Here is a 7785-nt window from a genome sequence, read left to right as displayed (position 1 = left end):
ATTTGGAGATAAAAATGGGGTTGTGAGAAGTGTACAGATTTGTTTACAATACTCCATTTAATTTGAATTCATAAAGAGTCTTAATAACATGTAAGAGAATGGGGAATCACGGGGGGCTAGATACTTCATAATCTATTGAGGAAAATATTTAAGCAATTTGAGAGCAAGACCTGGTTAGCGACATAACAAGTTAAAGGCACAAATGCTAAGGTTTCCTGAATAGGGCATGATATGAGTATCTCACTGATAGAACCTGACTTGGAACTTGGATAAGATTTTGGATATAGGAGAAAAGCATTGTGGGAAGATGTATCCCATGTGCAGAACACAGAGGAAGGCATGAACTTTAGAAGCTGAAGATGCATATTTTCCTGTTTGAGGCAAATAAGACAGCGAAGATAACAATATTCCATCAGCGTTTTGGAGTTTTAATTTCAGGATATTTCATAGTGTTATGTTTATTAGTAAATTTGTTCAAAAATGTCCACATCTTTTGCCTGCATTAGGTGATAATTGTTGACTCAAGAGTTGGGGAGATCAGTTAAAGCCCAGCAAGAAATGACATCCTGGCTTCACTTTCTTGAAGTTGCCTTTTTTGTAGCATTTTTTTGGGTAGCAATTTCTTTGCAGAATTATTATTTTGTAATCCGAATGGCAGCAGTAACAATTATTGTGTTTTTCTAGAGCTAACTCATTCCTTTGAAATTCAGGACTAAGTAAAATGACATGCATTCATGGAGGTTAAGTTTTATTCGAAGTGGAGCCTGAATTCAGTTGATATTTCTTATTTGATTAGAATTACAACACTTTTAGGCTAATATGTTTCCTGTTTTTTTGTGGTGGAAGGAGAAGTGTCTGTTTTCTTTCCTCCTACTCACTTCTCAACTCATTGCAACCTGGCTTCTACGTTCATCATTCCTCTGAAGCAGCTCTCTCATGGATGTTTTTGAGCCATGTATTATCTGACCTCTCTAGAGCATTCAATGTACTTGATCTCTTCCTCCTCCTTTAAACCTCTCTCCTTGGTTTCCAGAACCCCACATTTACTGTTAAAGGAAACTCGAGTTCCTTATGTCCAAAACTCATGATCTTTCCCCTAAACCTGATCCTCTTCCAATGTTTGTTACCTCCTTGGTTGGCACCATTTATTCAGTTTAGCAAACCAAAAACTCAGGTATCATCCTTAACACCTCCCCTTCTTTATGATCTATATCCAGTCGATCACCAAGTCATGACATTTTTTACCTTCTTAGTATTTCTTGAATTGATCCAAAGCTTCCCCTCTTTATCACCACCATCTAGTCTAGGTGACCATCATCTTTTGTTTAGACCACTACAGTAACCTCCTTACTAGTCCTTCCAAGTTCACTCTTTCCCTTTTCTACAACCTGTTTTCCACATTCTGCGATAATAGTAATCTATTCCAGTTGCAAATCTTATCATGCACTGCCTGCCCCACTGCACTCTACTCTCAGCCCTCCAGTGGCTTTCCATTCCTCTTAAGACAAACTCAAATCATTAAAACGGCTAACAACATCCTTTGTGGGCTTGCCCTTATGTATCTTTTCAGCTTCATCTCACATTAAACTGTCTTCTGCTCCCTGAGTTCGTCACTCATTTTGCTCCTCGATTATGCTATTTATTGTCAAATACAAGACTTTTCTGAGACTAGTTTCCGTGTGTAGAATACATCCCATCTCAACCTTGCTTAAGATCCTACTCACTCTCCTTGTTACAGGTTGAGTTCTCTAGGAAGCAGACTCTGAGATTGAGTTTAGTGTGCAGGATATTCATTAAGGAGTGCTTCTGGGACCAGCAACAGTAAAAGGGAAGGAAAGGAAGCATAACTGGGCAGAAGAAGTTGAGAAATGGTGCAGTCAAACAAAAGCCACAATAAACCTCATGGAGACATCTGGAGCTAAAATGGTCCTTGAGAAATAACTTACATTTTTTTCCTAATAAAGACTTTTATAGGTCCAGGATTCAATCCAAGATCATGTATTGCATTCAATTGTCATGTCTCATTAATTTTCTTTTATTTGAAACAGTTGGTCTCTCCTTTTTTTCATGACCTTGACATTTTTGAAGTGAATGGTACAGTCACTTTGCAGAATGTCTGTCAGTTTGTGTTTGTCTGATGTTTCCTCATGATTGGATTCTAGGTATGCATTTTTGGCAGGAATGCCACAGAAGTGATTCTGTATTCCTCTCGGTGCTTCACATCAGAAAGCACATGATGATGATTTGTCTCGTAACTGGTAAAGTTAACTTTTATCATTTGGTAAGAAGAAGACATCTGCTAGATTTTGCAATGTAATGTTAATGAATAAGTATTTTGTCTGGAGATGCTTTGAGACCATGTCAAGATTCTGATTCTGATCATGCTGTCACTCATTTGTATTAATATCCATTTTTGCTCTTTGACCCAAACAATTATTACTATAAAGTTTTCCAAATGCATATCATCCCTTCTATCATCTCTTGTACATGTTTTGGCTGACCTACTGCTGTCCCTCAACTTTATCTATCTATCTATCTAAGCTCATGGGTTCCTATTTTATTCAATGGAATATAATCAATTAGCATCACTCTTCTGAAGCTAAAATTGTCCCAAATTTAGCCAGTGGGAATCCTTTGGCTGGGTCCTATGCCATTTTGACATATTCCTTTCATCCTTTCAGAATTTCCATAGTTTCTGGTACAAAGTGTTCCAGATTTATTATATACTTCCCCTGCCTTAGCTCTGGAATTAGCCATTTCTCCAAGGAGCTCTGGTTTCTTTTGAGGAGAATGGTATTTAGAAACCAAGGTCTAGGTGTTGGGTATCACATTGGTGCTGGGGTACTCATAGCTTCTTTGACCTCTCAGTGGACAAAGTTGGGAATTATATATGCACATATGCACATAGCTAGCTATGTGTGTGTGTGTATACATAGATACGTCTTTCTACTTATCTATCAGAAACCAAGAGTTCATGCTGATACCTCCAACTACAATCCAACCTTAGATGTTTTATCCTAGCCTTTCCCCTTTCTGTGTTTGTACCTGTCTTCCCTGAGGGTGAAAAACCTGGCTCCCAAAAAAGGTTAAGTAAATTGTCCAAAATTATACAAGCAGTAAGGCAAGACTCCCCACTAACTGGGCAAAATGCTCCTCAGGGACAGCTGTTTTGCTGCTCTCTCGCTGATTACATGAGTGATGACTGTTCCAAGGATGTAAGAGAACCAGATGGGGAGGGCCTATTTTGTAAGCCACCTCCAGGAATCTGGATCAGAGAGTATGGTGGACATTGTCATGAGTAGTCACTTAGTGTTTGCTTTCCTTCTAATAAATATTTGTTGTGCTTATCATGTGCTACATTCCTGTCTAGGTACTTGAATTTCCTGGTAACAAATTCTGAGATGAGGATTTGTGTGAAAGTAAGAGTTCCCAGGAAAAACTGGTAGGAGTGTAGGAAAGTGGGACAGGAAAGAAAGATATCAGCGTGGGTGTGATATCACAGAACATCCCACTGGGGAGCTTGGATACTGTAAATGTCACATGTCAGAGGGTCCTGATCCAGCGTATGATGTTTTAGTCCATCTAGGCTGCTGTAACAAAAATACTAAACTCAATGGATTATAGACAACAGACATTTATTTCTCACAGTCCAAGATCAAGGTGCTGGCAGATTTGGTGTCTGGTGGGAGCCTACTTCCTAGTTTACAGACAGTGCCTTTTCGCTCTGTGTCCCCCCATGGTAGAAGGGGCGAGTAACAATCTGGGGTCTTTTCTATAAGGGTACTGATCCCAGGCATGACCTAATAACCTCCCTAAGTCCGACCTCTTAATACCATCATGTTGGGGTTTAGGATTTCAGCATATGAATTTCGGCAGAGACCCAAACATTCAGACCATAGTATAAGGAAATTAGACTATTTTGAGAGTAGTTCTCTGACAAAGAGACAAAGATGTTGGCTGTTAGGAGTGCTCCAGGCATGTGTAAAAATGGGAAAGGGAAGGAAGGAGAGGATATGGGCAAAGGACTTACCGATGATAATGTCCGCTACAAGACTACATATATTTTGGTCACTTCCCACATTATATGTTCTAACTTCCCAAGGCTGAAACCAGAAAGCTCCCATTCCCAGACTTCCTTGCAGCTGGGGTTTCAGGCATGTGACCTGGGTTTCACCAATGAGACGTATCCAGGCATGACCTGACTTCAGCTGAGGAGGTGGCAAGAGGGGACACTGATTTTCTACTCTGGAAAAGGCATCCAGTCATTTGAAATAGCAGTGGCAGAGCTTCTGGTGTCTATTTCTGGGGGTCATTGGTACTAAGTGACAGTGGCAGTAGTGTTTTTGGCAGAGTGGCCTGCATGGCACAGTTGGACCTTGTTTTTGGCTGCCCAGCTTCCAGAGCCTGATCGCCGGTCCTCCAAGAGGTTCTGTGATTTACCCAGTATCCTTCAATTAATCTTGCAAGAACTAGTCAGAGTGGAGGTTGTTGCTTGTAATTAAATCTCTGAATAGTACAGGTGATATGGCAGAAAAACTTCTGTAACAATAAGTGGCTCATAGATTTTGTAAGCGCATTTTATTTCAGATTGAGGAACAGTATGATGCTCATAAAATCAACTCCTAAAATGCTACACTTTAGTGGAGAAAGCTACCCCAAATTCATCAGATGACTTCACTTAATGCCAACTATATATTCTTATACTCTCTTTGAAAGCAGAAAAGTAAAATGAGACGATGCTCAATAATTTGATATCCATCCTGACCAGGTAGGAAGAAGACTAAATGTGTGTGTGCTCTGGAATTCTCCGGGAGATGCTGGCTCCACAGTACAACTGCAAAGCTATAAAGGGAAGCGCTGAATAGTTTTAAGGGTTTGCGCTCTTAGCAGTTATGGACTATGTGTGTAATCTCTTTCGCAGACATTAAACATGGGCAGTTAAAACATTAAAAGCGCTAGTTAGCTACAGGAATGACCAGGAGGATGCAAATGAGGAGATGAAGGGAGATAGTTCATGTTTAGACTTTTTCAACTAGCAGATCAGAATTTATGATGGATCTTGAAGTTTCATTATAATTATGCCCCAGGTTTTTCAAGAATTTATCCCTACAGTCTTCCATTCATATACCCAGTAGTCAAAAAGGAAATGTTTACTGAGGGCCTTCTATTTGCCAGTACCAAATATATCCCAGAGTAGAAAAAATTACGGTGTTACCCTTCTTCTCAAACTGATTAGAAATTCAGCTGGTAGCAACATATTGTGGAGAATAAACTGAAAAGAAGAAACTTGTTGAATGACAATTCTTTCTGGGTCTCTTGAGTTTCTGCATGTCTTCCAGGCAGAAGCACTGACAGTTTTTGCTCCAGACTGTATTTTCAAAAATGTTTTACAGCAAACAGCCTTGGAAGATAGAGATAATACCTCCCTCTGGAACAGAGGGAAGATTTGTTTGCTGATCAGGGTAATAAAGATAATGCCTCCCTCTAGGACAAACGTTGGGTGGATTTGCTAGCTTCCCCTTTAAAAGACTGGGGTTTTCTAAACCCTCAGTTGCATGCTTAGCATCTACCTAGGCTGCCATGCATCACCTCCATGGGGCTTGGGGGTGGAGGAGGTAAGGCAAAGTGATGCAAACATGAGGTTCATGCTGCCTGCATGAGTAACAGAGTCTTCTGTTTCTAACCCAGGAGTCTTGTGCCTTCTGCCAGCTTCCAGGAGACTGTCAGGCTAATTGTGAGCTTGCAAGCAGGGTAAAATCTTAGTCCCCTTCACCATTCTTGACACATCTTTCTCACAAAAGTAATATTATTTATAATTTAATTTAAAAAATGCATGATACACTGTTGTAAAGGGTATGAAAAAATGGGAGTTCATGCCTTGTTGGTAGAATTGTAAGTTCATATAACTTCCCTCAAGGGCAATTTTGCAATATCAAAATTTAAAAGGTACATGATCTAGGAATTTAACTTATAGCTACATTGTGCAAATGTCCAAAGACACAAAAATAGGGATGTTAATTGCAGCAATAATTGTTAGCAAAACACTGTAATATGTGCTAATAATAAATAATATTTCTTTAGCTTTTATAAGGTCTAAAGCACTCTTTTAAGTAACTTTATATGTAACGGTTAATTGAATCCTCACAACAACTCTATGAGATAGTACTATTAGTAAGGAAACTGAGGCACAGAAAGCTTAAGTAACATGCCCAATGCTAAACAGCTAGTGAAATTATTCCTAATATTGGTCTATTAATTCAGTGGAATATTATGCAGTTAAATGAGGTAGGTGTATTTGTAGTTAATAGAAAAACAAGAAGCAGAACAGTGGGTTGTCTTATGCTTTTATTTTTGTTAAAAAATAAGGATTTATTCATTTATGTGAATATAGAGAACATGTCTGGAAGGATAAAAGGAAAGAAATAACTGAGAGAAAGTCAAAGTGAAGGAGGTTTGATTTTCACTATACATGTTTCTGTACTATTTACATTTTGGGGCCATATTCTGGATATCCATATGCAAAAGAATGAAGATGGAACTCTATCTCAAACCACAGGCAAAAATTAACCCCTAATGTAGACTTAAATTTAGGAGCTGAAATTATAAAACTGTTAGAAAGAAACATAGGTATAAATTTTTGTGAGCTTGGATTAGGCAATGATTTCTTAGATGTAACATCACAAGCACAAGCAACAAAAGAAAAAGATAAATTAGACTTCACCAAAATTAAAAACGTTTGTGCTTCAAAGGATACCATCAAGAAAGCGAAAAGACAATGCAGAGAATGGGAGAGAATATTTACAAAACATGTATCTGATAAGAGACTTGTATACATGGATGAACCTTGAAAACATGCGAAGTAAAAGGAGTCAGTCACAAAAAAGAACGTCTTGTATGATTCCATTTACATGTAATGTCCACAACAGGCAAATCTCTACCTAAAATAGGTCAGTGATTGCCTAAGGTAGTGGAGCTAGGGAGGAGAGGGAAGGGAAAGGAGTTGGAAAAAGGGGAGTGACTGTTAATGCAGGAATAAAAATGTTCTAAAATTGATTGTGGGGGGAGGGTATATAGCTCAGTGGTAGACTGCATGCTTAGTATGCACAAGGTCCTAGATTCAGTCCTCAGTACCTCCATTGAAAAACCAACCAACCAGCCAACCAACCAAAAAACACCGAATTACCTCCCCCAATGAAAAGATTTTTTTAATTAAAAAAAAAAATTGATTGTGATAATGGTTGCACAATTCTGTGAATATATTTGAAACTACTGAGCTGTATCCTTTAGGTGAATTGAATGGTATGTGAATTACATTCAATAAAGCTATTATATAAAAGTGAGCAATGCATTTTTGATACCCCCAAAGTAAAATAAAATAAAAGGACAAAGATTTTGGACAATTTTACAGGCTAAGAAATTGTATATCATTGCTATTTTAATTAAAACAATCTTTTTAAACCATTGAGTTTGAATATATGTTGACATATTTCTTGGTTTTCCTGCCTCGTTTTCAAGTGTTTGGAAATTGTTTTCTGATCTTTCTCTTAAGGGAATTGTCTTTTACTGATAATAAAAAATAAATTTGTGAACTAACAATATTAAGGAAATTCCGTTGACTTTGATTCCGCCTTAGGTTACTTGCCTGGACCGTGCTCAGGTACAGTTTTTACACTGTCTCTGTATCTTCTGGTCCATCACTTGCTGCTGCCCTCATTGGTCTTTCACCTTGACTTATTCATGATGGCTGTGTGGCTGGTGAAAACTAGACAAGGAAGAAGTCAGCAA

Source organism: Camelus bactrianus, chromosome 3 (genome assembly GCF_048773025.1).
Source record: "Camelus bactrianus isolate YW-2024 breed Bactrian camel chromosome 3, ASM4877302v1, whole genome shotgun sequence".
Classification (NCBI taxonomy): domain Eukaryota; kingdom Metazoa; phylum Chordata; class Mammalia; order Artiodactyla; family Camelidae; genus Camelus; species Camelus bactrianus.
The sequence above is the reverse complement of the archived record's forward strand: the minus strand, read 5'-3'. Positions refer to the sequence as shown.